Below are 16,965 nucleotides of genomic sequence, written 5' to 3' on the forward strand. Positions count from 1 at the left end.
TTCCAGTCCCTACAAGACTAAGAGATCTATCAGCACCAATATATATATTTTTGGTGTTTTACAATCATTTAAAGGAGAAAACATGGCTTTGTTTTTTGGCCATGTGATAAGAAGCTCCAGAATCAATGAGCCACTCATGAGAATTAGAAGAAGAAGATACATTTAGTGCAGCATATCCAGATCGAGATTTTTGACAACCACATGCAGAAAGTGCTATTCTGAAGATGAAGTTGAAGTTGAAGATTGGTCCAAATGGATGTTATGCTTCTTCATCGTTGCTTCCAAGGCTTCCATCTTCTTAAAGAATTTGGATTCTAAGTGGCCATCTCGATTACAAAACTGGAAATGTCTATTAGTCTTCTTCCCTTTGTTTTTATTTTCCTTATCATTTTGTTGAAATGATTTTTCATTTTGAGACTGAAATTGCTTAGGACCCTTGTTTGGTTTAGGACCATTCTTTTTAGGATACAACTTCTTAGGATTCTTTGAATTTGGTTGCTGCTGGGAGGCTAAGGCTTTCTTAGAAGAGTTTCCAAGATTAAGAAGACCAAGTGTAAGAGTTTTTCTTTTTATCTTATTAAAGAATCATAAAAGGCATCAAAGGAAGGGACTTGTAGTCTTGTCCTTGAGAAATGAAGGCTTCTCTTATAGAATGGAAGGTGGAAACAAACATAGAGTAGGCTGGTCCCAACTTAGTAAGAATGGAATAGATAAGGTTACCATATTCTTTCTTAACCTTAACACCTTCCAAGAGAAGTCTAAGGGTCTTGAACTTGGACAAAAAATCTTCAATGGAAGAAAAATTATTGGGGTCCAATGTAAGCAACTCATTTTCAAGTTGATGGGCTCTAAGTTCATTTTTAATTCCAAAAACTTTAGTGATATGTTTCATTGCTTCATTAGGAGTATCAAGTTCTGTGATATGGAATCTAAGGTCTGGAGAAATAGACATCCCTATCAACCCACGTGCTTGATCTTGCCTATTTTCCCATTTGGCTGCCTTATCTTCATCTTTTGTTTGGTTTCTTGGCCTGAGGCTATTCTGTAAATACCTTTACTTCTAAGTAAATCCACAATGTAGGACCACCATTGGAAGTAGTTAGTGTTGTCAAGAATAACTTGGCATGGACTTTCCATTTTAACATAAACTGAAGTTATAGATGTTGAAACTAAGTGTTCCAATGGAAAGATCTTGAAAAATTAGGTTGATTAAAAAAAAACGGCTCTGAAAATGGCTTATGGATGAAGAAGTTATGGCTTTTTGAAGAAAAGTTGTTGAAGATGCCGACGAAGTGCGGGAATGTGCGGAAATGAATGATAATGTTATATTTTAAAAAAATCTGCCCCCTTTCCAAACTTAATCTAATTAGCTCAACAAAGAGAAAGACTTGAACTCAAGACCTCTATTCTCATAAAGTAACTTTGGACCAAGTGAGCTAGTTTAAAAGGTTAGTAATTTTTGGAAAAGAGGAAGGTTTTTTTTTTTTTTTAGTCACCGAAGCTTTGGGGTGCATGCTTTTTTGAGAAAGCTCTTTTTTCCCTACAAAACAAAAACCACAATACCCAAAACGAACATACGAAAAAAACAAGTTTGAAGTTAGCTTTACCCGGAAACTAACAATTTTCCTCAATGTTTCTGATTTTCCGAGATCACACTAAGGCACGGCGGAAAAGAGCATATGCATGAGAAAAATCCTTCCTTTCTGTTTCTAATTTGCCCAGATCGCACAGAGTCGCGGGGCAAAGAGCATATGCAGAAATGAAAGGTATAGATCCTGTAATAAAAAACATAGAGCTAAATAAACCGAAATAAACAGAGAGAAAACAACTAAAAACTGCAAATAAACATTGTATACCTCTAGATCTTAAAAATGATGTAGCTAGGGCTACCGAAACCTTTTCACATCAAACGAAAGGGGTTCCTCAATGGAACGTATGCTCCTAACACAATAGAGCAGTCCTCTCAGCCTGAAAGCAGTTAGTAACAATAGATCTAGGAAATGACAGTCGGATGCAGTTCTACCAGCTTCAGATTTGGATCACCAACAGATGTGGCCCTCAAATAGCTCTGATACCATGTAGGAATTCACAGGGTAAGTTCCTCAGACAGAACACCAAAGGACACCGCTCACAAATAGACCACAGATCAATACACCAATATTGTTGATGTGGTTAAAAGCCTCAAAGAGGGAAACAATCCACGGCCTGAGCCAACGCGGCCACTTCAGGCAATTCATTAATAAAAGAATGAAACTTTACATAAGCTTCTCTCATGAACAGTTACCTTACAAATGATCCTCCATGCTCTTTAAATAGAGATCATGGACCAATTGGGTGTTAAGCCACAGATCAAGTGTCAGTAATATCGAGGAGAGAATGAACCGTCGGATCACTACATATCGTGACCGTCAGATTGTAAGTTACAAAAGTACATAGTAAAAAAACACACTTTACCTAACTCTACACTAGACCAAGTTACACTTAACTATTTCCTATGTGTCGGAATATCCTAACAACAAGAATATTCCAATTTTAATTTGTCCTTGAATTAAAATTGAGAATTAAAATTCGAATTTAGTCTCACTAGTTGCTTGAAAAATAATTAATTAATTCATCTTGAGTTAATTAGTTGGAGAAATTCAAGCTAGAAGTCTTTGTGAAGTCATGCAATAGTTATCCCTTAAATTAAGGAGATTATCCCTTAATTAAGGAGATAAGGATGAGTTGTAATTAGTTAGCTCAATTAACTGAGTTAAGTCCAACTAAATTAGTTCCAAACAGTTTGAGGAAAAAATTGTGAGTTCAGTCAGTTAATGCATGCATGCATGAAACTAGTGTACTCCAAATAACTGAATATTCTCTCATAAAAAACTCACGCATGTCAGTTCAGACAAAGACCCAGTTGAGATTAAAGACAGGGACAATGTACTATCAGTTGCAAGAATTTTCCTATAAGAAAATCTCTTGCATGTAGAAGGATTTCATTCCTTGAGATTTGCGTTGTTTTACAGTGTGTTGGAGCAATGTGTGAGATTAGTGTTACACAAGGTTACAGTTGGATTACCCAGCGAAAACTGCGCAAGGAAATAGGAGGCTTGGAGGGCAGAGGAGAAGGCATATGAGCTGTCTCTTCTATCTATGAGCAGCAGTGAGGTATTGTACTGAGAGCTGGATAGCTGTGAGAGCTAAAGCTGTGTGTAATCCTGAGATATTTCCACTTGTATGATAATAGAGACAACGGGGTTTTTAGCTGAGGCTTTCCCTAGAGTATTCTTTTGTGTTTTCATGTGTATTGATTCTTCTTCTCTGTTATATGTGTTCTGCTTGATCTTGCTCAAATCTATTAAGCTTCCGCAAGTTTGATTTTAGAAGTAGATTAAGTATTTTGCTTTAGTTATATTGCATAATCAGGTTAATCTACAGTGAAAATTTCTACAATGTCAGACCAATTACATGGTTTTCCTTCTCTAGCCACTAGGTCTAGTGCGATCACCCAACTCTGTGGGATGGTTTCCGTGCTTGGCCATACATTCAACATGAAAATATGACCAAGTATTGGTACGCCTTCCTCAGTATCTTTGTCTTGTAGATCTGGTTGGGTGTCAACCTGAATCGATCCGGCTCCTTTACCCAGTGCTTCACAATGTCTCTAGAGTTAGCACTATTGTTGGGTGAGATGAATGGAGTATTAATGACAATCATGGGCTCTGACATCTGATACATCTCATCATCATCTCGTTCCCAGAAAGTTGCATGCTTCATCCCAATGGCACTGTTCAAGGTCATCGTCTCGGGATCAGTGTGAGAGATGGTCTAGTGTATCGTGTTCGCACATGGGAATGTGAGGTATTTGCATGCAATCCGGTACAAGCCAGACTTGTGAATGTTCACATACACTTGATGGTCTTCAAGGCCTTCCTCAAAAGTGCCTGCAAATGTTTCATTGACCTCTTGCCACTTCAGTTTGATGTCCCTGTCTAGATACAACTTTGTATCTTCATAGATTGGTAGACTAGAGGACACTCGCTCAACTGTTTCTCCAGATGCATTTCCATCAGTGTCCTGTGATCCTGCTCTCTTGGAGGCCATTGATCTGGTACTACTAAGAGATAGATGAACACCTGAAAGATCTGGAGACAAGCAACATGCATGGCAAGAAATCTATCAGTGAAAACCAAAGCAAATTCAGGGAATGATACAACACATATCTGGGAGATTGATGGGCAAGATTGCACAATTTATGTTGGGATGTTGGGTGACTAGCTGCCAAAACTACGCAAAAGGTAGCCTGGGCTGTCTAGGAGGCAGGACTAGCTACTGGATTTATGCAATGTGCAATCCATACTGGCTGCTGGGATTGCCTAATGCGCAATTCCAGCTGGGAGTGACTGTAAGCTCAGGGGCTGCATTGCACAATTTTTTGGGCCAACAATCACTGCCCCTTAGAAATGCGCAAAACAGTCTTGGAGGATAGTGCTGGGCAAAAATGCACATTTTTGGAGAGGAAGGCAGAGCCTTCCTTCCCCATATTGTGCAATGCTGTCTTAGTGAAGGCAGAGTCCGGGCCAAGGTTGATCCGACTCGCTGACGGGAAACTGAAAGCAAATAAGACAGTGAATGCATGGCGACACTAAGTGAAAGAAGAAGTGATTGATAGTGCATGCAAACATGAATGAAAGATTCAGTAAACAAATCAACATGCATGTGGGTGAAGTGAGTCATTGAATTGGCGACCGTTTGTGCAAAATAGTTCCATGTATGCGAAAACAGTGAGATAGCAACGAAAACTTAAACAAAGCTAGGAATAGCTAGTATACATGTAAATGACAACAAGTGCTCAAAGGAATCAAGCAAACAACACTCACACAAGCGAATACACAAAAAGCAACAAAAATGTTGAAAAAGACAAGTTGAGGCCACTTACCTGTGAATAGCTGAGCCGAATGTGTCGAAGAGTCCTAGATGTGTTGTGGGATGTCAGAGCTCCAAGATTGATGTGAAAGAATGAGCTCTCATGTGTTGAATAAATACATTTTGAGCTCATGACACACATGCCACAAATCTAGGAAAAAGCAACACTTGGAGGAAAGTTTCTAAAACAACTTTGCATGTAACCTCCAACTGCTAAACTACAAGAGCTGTCCCTTGAATCATGGGATTCTTTTTCATGTTTCCTTTTTCTATTCCAGGAAAAAGCAAGCCATGCATGCAAGTCAAGTTTCCTCGGTCCCAGGTGGAACTAGTCAACCAAACTACTCATGCATGCAGTTGCTCAACTGCTTGAAGGAAATCTGCATTTTGTGGCTAGGAGTTGGGTTGGCTGCCTAGGAGATTTGCGTAATTTTGGGCAGAGCAGCTGACTGCTGCCCAAATTTGTGCAAATTGTGGGTTGAGCGGCCCTATTGGGGAAAATTGCGCAATTTTCACTGTGAGTGTTGACTAACAGAATTGCGCAATTCTAGATCACAATAGGCTGCCAGACAGGATGGCATAATTTCTGGAGGGAAGGATGGTTTTCCTCTAGAAATGTGCAATTTCTTGGGGAATTTGCTTAGCCTACAGTTGGACCAAGTCCGGGTGAACATCCTATGAGGGGAATGCATCAAGCTATGATCGACAAGCTGCCTTTGTGCAAGAAAAACACTAAAGCTTCTGTACCTAACAAAGCAAGACAAGGTGTTGTGAAAGGTTGGTAGGGAGGCTCCAAAACGAAGCTAAGGAAAAATTTTGGAGGGTGGTTGTAGCCGCTACAACAGTTGGCTAATTTACAAATACATATTGTGGAAAATTTGAATGGAAAATACATAGATTTAAACTCTCAATCACTTCTATCTTCTATTAAATAATGAAAAAGATACACTACAACATTTCAAAACAAATTATTGATAACCAACACAATGGCACAACTTTCATCTCACTTATAGAATAGGAAGAGGAGATAAAGTACAATGAATATGGACACATGCAAAATCCTATCTGGTTGGACTTTGTCAAATCATAGCCCTAATCTGATCACCTAGTGCACCATAGTTGCATGGTAAGAGTGCCAAGTAAGTGTGTCCCCATCAAAAGATGAACTGGAGCATGAAAGCATGCATCCGTTCCTTGAGATTTGTGTCCTCTACCTAAGATGGGAATTTCTCATGCATAAGTATTCTAATTGACTAAGGATTTGCACCCTCTTAGTAAGATTAGATCATGCATGCTAAAAATAACAAAAGAAAAGATCTAATAATAGAAAAACTCGATCCAAAACTGAAATAGCTAAATTTGAAACAACATCTAAACTGGAAATTAACTGAAACTATGACATGCGTTCCCTTAGCATGCATGCACCCTCTTCCAAACAATAGTCTATTTCACTATCTCTTGTGGCATGCATGTGCCCTCTACCAAGCAATAGTCGGTATCATTATCTCCTTCACTTTTATTCTATTCATCACTAATGTAAGTAAAGGTTGAAGGTTCCATATCTGTTGTCTTCTCTATTTCCCCATCATTATGAGGATCACTAGCTGTGCAACAGGTAAAAAATATTAACACACACATTAGACATAGATAATGGAGGCATTAGTAATGTGATGCAAGTGTGTTCTAGAGCAAGGCTTCTCGGGAGCAGGAGCGAAAGCGGGAAGTGGGAGTATAATTAGGAAGTGGGAGTGGAAGCAGGAGTGAGGAGTGACATTTTCAAAAGCTCCCGGGTTGGGAGTGATTTTGGAAGTGAATTTTAGATAATATATATTTTGATGCATATATGTCAACAAAAGAATGTAGAATGATGAATTTGTGATGGAAAAAAACATAAAAACATGGATTAAACCATATAACATTATCCATCTAGTAGTTATAAACTTCATCAACCATAGGTCCAAAAATTACAAGTTCTCTAAACTGAAAATGCATCAATAAATAGGCTCTATATGGAACTTAGCATCTAAAAAAATCATGCTACAACAAATACCTACATATCATCAAAATCATTGGCTATCTTGGTATATTTGTAATTAATATCACCCTCTAAGCATTAACATAAGATAGAAAAACCTAACATATCAAGTCAATATTTTGTTTGAGTGATGGGTACATTTTTAGTTGGGTCATGATAGAGGAGTTTGACAACCAATGTCACTAACATCAAAGTACATAGAGGGCTTGGTTCTATTGATTAAATACAAGTTCCATACCTTAGCACATGAAAAGATCCAATGGAAACATTACAATCCCCCCAATCCTTAAATCCTAAAAAGAAAATAAGTCTGCTGGATTTTGGGTGATCTAAAATTCTATTTTATCCATATGAAATATAATGAGGTCGGAACCACTGTCAAACATCTTGCGTCATTTCATGGTAAAGTTAAAAATTTAAGTAAAAGGATGAAAATGAAAGATAAAGGAGAATGCCACTTTTATTTTAAGAATTTAACATTACCATGAATTGCAAGTTAATACTAGGGCCATAGGTTTGAATATTAAGCTACTATGGACCTAATATTACTATGTTTTTTTCTTTCTCCCTCCCACTCTCGATACTCCCATAATACTCTTGAACCTCTATTTGTCGAGCCCACTTGATTTTGCCTCCGCATGGCCAATGTGTTGTATAAACAATACCCTATAATACACATATTATTATACAACATATAAAAACCCATTACCCCCCTATTATATGCTCAATATATTATTTCATTTTTTCCTCATTTTTTATGCGCCAATAAGAACACACATGATATGGTATTGCTTTGTCAGTGAAACCCCTATTAATTTAACACACTAATTTGCTTACAATAAGTTTCTATTATTCACAAATTGTTGACGCTTTTGGGGGACATCATGAACTGCGATTGTTGCAGCACTTTCACTTGCATTAACTTCAACCTTCATATCACTAAATTAGAAAAAAATAATTGTATTACTGTTACTTATGAGTAAAAACATACTCTCTAAGTTCAATCATTCAATTTGGACTTGAAATGAAAGTTGGGTGTGCATTTTTGTGAAGCAAACCAAAATTACCTCTCTTCACTAAAATGCACACCCAAGCTTCATTTCTTAGCCAATCTGATTTATTCAAATTGTATACTATTTAATTAGTAATTTTACACACTAATTTAATTCCAGTAAGTTTTTGTTGTTCACAAATTGTTAACTATTTTGGGGGGACACTATTTACTGTGATTGTTGCAATACTTTCATTTACATTAACTTCAACCTTCAAATCAGTAAATTAGAAAACTTTAATTGCATTAATGTTACTTATAAGTGAAAAATACTCTCCAAGTTGACACATTCAATTTGGCCTCGAAATAAAGGTTAGGCGTGCATTTTTTTGAAGCACACCAAAATTGTTTGGCTTCACTAAAACGCATGCCCAGGCTTCATTTCATGGCCAATCTGATTGATTCAAATTGTATATTGTTTAATTAGTAATTTTACACTCTAATTTGCTTTGAGTAAAATTCAGTTTTTCACAAACTATTGAAACTTTTGGGGGGACAGTGAATTTCGATTTCTGTAACACTTTCATTTACATTAACCTTGACCTTCAGATCATAAATTAGAAAAATTTGATTGCATTAATGTTACTTATGAGTAAAAAAATACTCTCCAATTTGAATAATTTAATTTGGCCTTGAAATAAAGTTTGGGAGTGCATTTTTGTGAAGTAGGCTAAAATTGTCTTGCTTCAGTAAAAGGCATGCCCATGCCTCATTTTTTGGCCAATTTGTTTGATTCAAATTATATACCAAATAATTAGTAATTCTACATTAATTTGCTTATAGTAAGTTTTTGTTTTTCACAAATTGTTGACACTTTTGGGGGGAGACTATGAACTGTGATTGTTGCACAACGCTTTCATTTTCATTAACTTCAACCTTCAGATTATTAAACTAGAAAAAAAAATGTATTAATGTTACTTATGAGTAAAAAAATACTCTTCAAGTTGAATCATTCAATTTGGCCTTGAAATGAAGGCTTGGCATGCATTTTTGTGAAGCAGGCTAAAATTCCCTTGCTTCACTAAAATGCATGCCCAGGCTTCATTTCTTGGGAAATATGATTGATTCAAATTGTGAACTATTTAATTAGTAAATTTACACACCAATTTTCTTCTAATAAGTTTTTGTTGTTCACAAACATTTGACACCTTTGGGGGACACTGTGAATTGGAATTGCTACAACACTTACATTTACATTAACTTCAACGTCTAGATCACTAAATTAGAAAAATTTAATTGCATTAATATTACTTTTGAGTAAAATAATACTCTTCAAGTTGAATCATTCAATTTTTCCTTGAAATGAAGGCTAGGAGTGCATTTTTGTGAAGCATGCCAAAATTGTCTTAGTTCACTAAAATGCATGCCTAGGCCTCATTTCTTGGATAATCTTATTTATTTAAATTGTATATTATTTAATTTGTAATTTTACACAATAATTTTCTTCTAGTAAGTTTCTATTGTTCATAAATTATTGATACTTTTTGGGGGACACTATGAATTGCAATTGTTGCAGCACTTTCATTTGCATTAACTTTGACCTTCACATAACATTTGGAAGGATTAAGAATCTCATATACTTCTGACCCTATATCCCATTTACGATTTGAAGCTAATGTACTACTTCTAGGATATGCCAGTCTAAAAGAAGCCGAAGAAATAAAAAAATCCGCTAAAATATTTAAGAGAGCCATAGGCGAGACCATCTACCATTAACATAGACAAATCAACTTTTTTATAGGATTAAAAAGACAAATCCTGACAATGTTGGAAAAAGCTACATAAACAATTTTTTTCTTTCATCTATTTGGCTGAGAAATGTGTCATCAAGCTTCTAATTTAATACCTCGTCAATCCTCTAATTCAAAACTGAGATCTAAGCACTTTCACAAAAAGACCTAAACTTACCCCATGCATTTTAGTGTGTGTTACAAAAAAATTCAGATCTAACTTTTTTTCACTTTTTGAGGAAAAGAAAGCCACCATCATGTCCCTAATTATCATCCTCATCGATCCAATCAAGCTGAATTAAAACCCCAACACTTTAAAAAATTGGCATTTTTGTGTGGGCTACTTTCTTGCCTCCTTTCCCAAGCCATGACTTGACCTTTCCATTTTCTACCATGTCCACCTGAAAAACACTCTGACCTTATCCCCATGACGTATCCAAAGTGTGTTGAAAAATGTAGCAAGAAAGTCTCAATTTGATTTTGCCTTGGTCAAATTGAGAAAATTCGAATTTTCTACATTAACAAACAACATGGATGTAGTTAATTGAGGTGACATGGCTCTTGCCACTTAGCTAGCTCAGTAATTTCGAGTTAGAGTGCTTGGAGTTCAGTTAAGCATGTGTGATTGCTAATTTGTAGCAATCAAGGTCAGTTATTTCATGTTGTTTTCAGTTAAACTAGTTCTAATTGTTGGAGGAACTAGTGGAAGTTCAGTTATGTACTGAGACTTTAGTCTAACTCAGTGATCATCCAGTTAACTGATCAATCAACTCAAAAGAGCTAGTGCATGTAGAGAATTCGAGTTCCCTGTTTGTGGTGGAGATTCCAAGGCAATGTAACATCAGTTGTAGACTAGTCTTGAGTGTACAAGTGTTGCATGCAGTCAGATGATCAACCTTGGGAATTGCTCAATAATTTTGGAGGAAATTCTTAAATAATAGGGACCTAATTTCCTCAGTAATTGCGCAAGGAAATATGGGTTCAAGTAGAAAAAGAAATTGACTAAGCCTGGGTGAGAGCTTCTCAGTGAGCAGAGAGATAGGTTATTCACTTGTAAGTTGAGCTCAGATTGAGCTAGCAATTGTAATAAATCTCTATTCATCATATTAATGCAAGCATGCAAAGGGGTTTTTAGCATATTATTTTTCCTTGGAAAAATATTGTGTGCGTGTGTGTTATTTCTTATTGCATGTTTCTAATTATTGTTCTAAATTGTGAATTGAATTCTGTAGAGCAGTAGAGTAGGTTTGTGTCTTGCGATTTGGATTAAAATTGCATGAGTACTTGCAAATATACACCATAAATTATACATGGTATGATAGCAGGATTCACATTAGAATAGTAATATCGAAGTTGTTCCTCACGAGGTTCGAATTTGCAGCTTCAGTGTAGTAGGATCTCTTCAGAGTTGGGAAGATGACCTTCAATGGGTTGAGGCTAGAGTATGACTTGGAAGGAAACCCTAATTTCATTGCATGGAAGGATCACATGGACACAATGATTTATGACAATGTCTTTATAGAATACATCAAGAAAGATGTTGCAAAACTAGTGGAATTTGATGCACAAAACCTACCCTAATGGAATAAAGATGTAGACAAGGTGAGGAGAATAATTTTGGAGGGAGTACAAGACCACATTGTCTCAAATATCCATGGGAAAGAAACTCCTTTCGCAACGTGGAAGGAACTCATAGAATTGTTTGAGAATAACAATGACCAGAGGAAATTGATGCTTAAGGATAAACTTTGAAATATCAAGATGCAGAAGAATGACACTATCCCACATTACATGAGCATATTTACACAAGTTCGCGATGAACATGGTGGGTTTGGTGTTTATGTTGCAGAAGATGACTTAGTAATCATAGCCCTTCTAGGCCTTCCCAAGAGTTGGCATAGCTACCAAGATTCAGTGAACGGGAGGGAGAAATTACTGAATTGGGAATTCTTATGGTATGATTTGGTACAAGAGGAGATAAGGTGGAATACCAGAGATGGATTAACATCCAAAGAAGAGGAATATGACTTTTCTCTGGTAAAAAAGGAATGAAGGGCAAGATACAAAACTCCCAAGGTGAGGTTGAATCTAGCCAAGGTGGCAAGAAGAAATACTTGTCCAAAATAAAATGCTTCAATATTCATGAATTGGGCACTATGCTATAAAGTGTCCACACAAAAATTCTAGCAAGAGCGAGTTTACAGTAGGAGCAACAGGTGAGGCATTGGATTCACAGTTCGAGTTAGACTTCACCATGAGTGCAAGCATGGCCAACAATCTGATCGGGAGTGTGTGGTACTTGGATTCAGGTGCCTCATTCCACATGACATGGTGTAGAGTGCTTTTCAATGACCTAGACAAGAAAGATCTCTAGATGCATATTGAATTTAGGGATGACGAAAGGTACAGTGCTACCAGGATTGGTACAGTAGCCTTTGAGAGGGAGTTAGGATTGCCTCTTCACCTCAAAAATGTTATGTTTGTACCAAGGTGAAAAAGAACCTCATCTTTGTTGCAATTTTGGAAGACCATGGCTATGGTGTGATCTTCAACAAAGGGAAAGCATTCCTGAGGCACATAGCCACTAGACTTGTGAAGAAGATCGAGGTTTGTGTGAATAACCTATATAAACTTGAGGTAGAAGATGCATGTACAACCTTGAGGAGAAAAGCAGAGATTAGAGATATGGTAGTTGAGAGGGAGTAGGATAGACCTCTTAAAATAGAGCCTTGGGAAGTTGTGGAGCAACCACAAATGGAGAGGCGTAGAGGAGGCATAGTGGAGACATCCAATCAAGAAAATACCTCTAGTAGGGGGAGAGTTCGAGCCAAGTGGTCTAAAGGAACACATGCAGCTATACCTCAAGGAATGAGGTGGAGTGATGTAGATCCTTAGTCCAAGAGGTGCAAAAATTTGGGGAGGGTCCATTGAGGTGTTCTCCTCATGGATCATTACCTTTCTACAGGCGCCCATAGTATTCAGTGGGAGGAGGATCCATTTCAGTCATATAATGAGGAGTGCAGAGGAGTGTTGACAACATAGTAGGAGGCTCAGTAGCAAAGTCAACAACAACACAATTTTCCCAGTAGATAGTTGCAGACACAGTTGATTCAGTGTTTTTTTTTTTTTTTTTTTTTTTTTTATGCTGCTCTGTTGTAGATGTTGCAGTAGCAGCAACAACAGTGAGAGGTGTTGCATACAATACATTCCACAGGTGTAGGATAAGGGTGGTTTATAATTCCTTTCTTGGTGAGAGAAGTATTGAAAAATGTAGCAAGAAAGTCTCAATTTTATTTTGCCTTGGTCAAATTGACAAAATTTGAATTTTCTACATCAACAGACAACTTGGATGTAGTTAACTAAAGTGACATGGCTCTTGTCACTCAGTTAGATCAGTAAATTCGAGTTAGAGGAATTGAAGTTTAATTAAGCATGTGTGATTGCTAATTTGCAGCAATCAAGGTCAGTGATTTCAAGTTGTTTTCAATTAAACTAGTTCTAATTGTTGGAGGAACTAGTGGAAGGTTAGTTATGTAGTGAGACTTCATTCTAACTCAGTGATCATCCAATTAACTGATCAATCAACCCAAAATAACTAGTGCATGCAGAGAATTCGAGTTCCTCAGTTGTGGTGGAGATTCTAAGGCAATGTAACATCAGTTGTAGACTAGTCTTGAGTGTACAAATGTTACATGCAGTCAGATGATCAACCTTGGGAATTTCACAATAATTTTGGAGGAGATTCCTAAATAATAGGGGCCTAATTTCCTCAAGATTTACACAAGGAAATAGGGGCTCAAGTAGAGGCAGAAATTGACTAAGTCTAGATCAGAGCTTCTCAATGAGCATAGAGATAGGTTATTCACTTGCAGGTTGAGCTCAGATTGAGCTAGCAATTGTAATACATATCTATTCATCAGATTAATGGAAGTACGCAAAGGGGTTTTAGCAGATTGCTTTCGCCTAGAAAAACACTGTGTGCATGTGTGTTATTTCTTATTGCATGTTTATGATTATTCTTCTAAATTGTGAATTGAATTCCACATAGTATTAGAGTAGGTTTGCGTCTTGTGATTTGGATTAAACTTTCATAAGCAATTACAAATCTACAACATAATTTCTACACAGTGGTCACAAATCCAAGAAATGGTGATTTTATGGAGTCTTTGTGACTACTACAGGAAACTCTATTTCTTTTAGCACTCTTCAAGGGCTGAATAAAGCCATTGTTTACCATCACAAATTGAAGGATAGGGTCTAGGAGGGCCTTAGCATCACCAAATTGATTGAAGAAGGACCAAAACAATGAAATGAAGGTTGGGAAGTAATGAAAGAATCATATCTCTAACAACAACTATCCATGAAGATACAGCCTTTGCCTCCATGAAACACCTACAAAACAAGTCTTCAAATCCAAAGCATCAACACCAGAGCTCCATAGGTAAGAAAGGTATGCAAATCAAACCCTTTGGATTCCATGAAACACTATGTAATTTCTCTTGTGTGTGTCTAAGTATCGAGGGTCACTTCTTGGCTAAACAAAGTGTCTATCTACCTCAACTCCCACATGAGGGGATAGGAAGAGACAAAATAGGAAATATCATGAAAAAAGGTGTTTTTTGACTTATGTGGTGAGGTGGCATGATCTCATGATCTCGTAATCTCATGATTTTAATTTTAAATTACGAGTGATAGATGATACAACTCCTGCATGTTGAGCCCACCTACCACCTCATATCAACAACTCGAGTTGTCATCTACCACATGCACCACTAGCTCATCAATCCACTCATGCATGCCAACCTTAGAGTCATCACTAAGAAATGTGTGCTTCAAGTATGTGAGGCTAATAGGATGCAATTGTTATGCATGCATGAGATTTTCTCTTATGCATGGCTAGTTATTTAAGGCTAACTCCATCGCATGGTCATTTTTACTGAGACAAGTGATTTGCTAGATAGTAAATTGCTAGTGGTTTGGGATATTAAAATTAACACCCTTAGAAAAAGCATCTCTCATTCCCCATTATAACAACATTTGGAAGGATTAAGAATCTCATCTACTCCCAACCCTATTTCCCATTTACAATTTGAAGCTAGTGTACTACTTCTAGGATATGTTAGTCTAAAAAAGTCGAAGCAATAAAAAATGCCAATGAAATATTTAAGAGACCCACAAGTCAAACCACCTATCATTAAAATAGACAAATCAATTTATTTTTATTTTTATTTTTATTTATTTTATTTATTTATTTATTTTATTTTATTTATTTATTTATTTTATTCTTTATTTTTTATTTTTTATTTATTTTTAATTTTCTTAATTTTAATTTTTATTATTTTATTATTTTAATTTAATTTTATTTTTATTTTTTAATTTTAATTTTATTTATTTTTATTTTTTTTGGGACTAAAAAGACAAATCCTAACAATGTTGGAACTTAAAAGAAGATATTATGCATACTATTTATCTAGAATTTCCTCTAGTAGATGGAAGACGTATTGCAAAGTATTGAGAGAAATGTTATTGATAAAATAAAGAATAAATTAGCAATGTGTAAGAACAAATCACTAGCCCTAGTAGCTATAATTAAAAGTAGGAGGTGTCAAAGAATGAATTATTTTCTTCCCTAGTTGATTCACTTCTTTTACTCTCATGATCCATATTTTTTTCACCTTTTTGATGGAGGAAGGTGCCCATAACTTCAAAAAAATTCCTCCATCACCTCCAAGTGTCAAAAAGTGGGTCCCATCACTTTGCATTACCTTACAACATCACTGTGGTCTTATTTACAAAGTTATTTTAGGAAAAAGCTACAAAATCAAGTTTTTTTTTCACCTATTTAGTTGGGGAATGTGTCATTAGGCTTCTAATTTAATACCTCATCAATCCCCCAAGTCAAAACCAAGATCTGAGCACTTTCAAAAACTGGCCTAAAAATTCCATATATTTTAGCATGTTTTACAAAAAAAACTTAGATCTGACTTTTTTTTCACTTTTTGAAGAAAAAGAATCCACCACCATGTCTCTAATTATCATCTTCATCTGTCCAATCAAGTAGAATTGAAATCCCAACATTTTCAAAAATTGGCATTTTTGTATGGGTTAGTTTCTTGCCTCCTTGCCCAAGCCATGACTTGACCTTTCCATTTTCCATCATGTCCACCTACAAAACACTCTTACCTAATCGTCATGAAGTGTCCACAGTGGTTACAACACTAAGAAATAATGATTTTATGGAGTCTTTGTGACTGCTACAGGAAACTATGATTCCTCTAAGAGCCTTCAACGACCCAACAAAACTATCATTTACCATCACAAATTGAAGGATAAAGTCTAGGAGGGCCTTCGCATCACCAAATTGAGTGAAGAAGGACCCCATGAACAAAAATAAGTTTGGGGAATAATGAAAGAATCATATCTCTAACAACACCCAACCATGAAGATACAATCTTTGCCTCCATGAAACACCTGCAAAACATGCCTTCAAGTCCAAAGCATCAACACCAGAGCTCCATAGGTAACCAAGTTATGAAAATCAAACCCTTTGGATTTCGTGAAACACGTTGTAAGTTCTCTTGTGTGTGTCTAAGTATTGGGGGTCACTTCTCGACTAAATAAAGTGTCTATCTACCTCAACTCCCACATGAGGGGACATGAAGAGACAAAATAGGAAATATCATGCAAAAAGGTGTTTGTTGACTTATGTGGTGAGGTGGCATGATCTCATGATCTGGTAATATCATGATTTTAATTTTAAATTACGAGTGATAGATGAGACAACTTCTCCTACATGTTGAGCCCACCTACCACCTCATATCAACAACTCAAGCTACCATCTACCAGATGCACCACTAGCTCATCAATACACTCATGCATGCCAACCTTAGATTCATCACTAATAAATGTGTTATTTAAGTATACGAGGCTAATAGGATGTAATTTCTATGCATGAATGAGATTTTCACTTATGCATGGCTACTTAGTTAAGGCTAACTCCATCACATGGTCAATTTAACTGAGACAAGTGATTTTCTAGATAATAAATTGCTAGTAGTTTGGGCTATTAACATTAATTCCCTTAGAAAAATAATCTCCCATGCCCCATCATCACAAAATTATGAAGGATTCAGAATATCATCTACTTCTGATCCTATTTTCCATTTACATTTTGAAATTGTTATACTACTTATAGGATATGTCAGTCTAAAAGAAGTCAAAGCAATAAAAAATGTCAT

The 16,965-nt window shown here is 36.3% G+C and overlaps 1 pseudogene across 1 annotated transcript in view; it reads left to right on the top strand.

The window, feature by feature from the left end:
- LOC149217124 (putative receptor-like protein kinase At1g11050 pseudogene) overlaps positions 1-16,965 on the top strand; it is a 148,495-nt pseudogene that overhangs the window by 36,294 nt on the left and 95,236 nt on the right. The gene's annotated exons all lie outside the window — the stretch shown is intronic.

The sequence above is a fragment of the Pinus tabuliformis genome, chromosome 1_1 (genome assembly GCF_031772625.1).
Source record: "Pinus tabuliformis cultivar Carrire ecotype Pingquan chromosome 1_1, CPIR1, whole genome shotgun sequence".
In the NCBI taxonomy this organism is placed as follows: Eukaryota; Viridiplantae; Streptophyta; class Pinopsida; order Pinales; family Pinaceae; genus Pinus; species Pinus tabuliformis.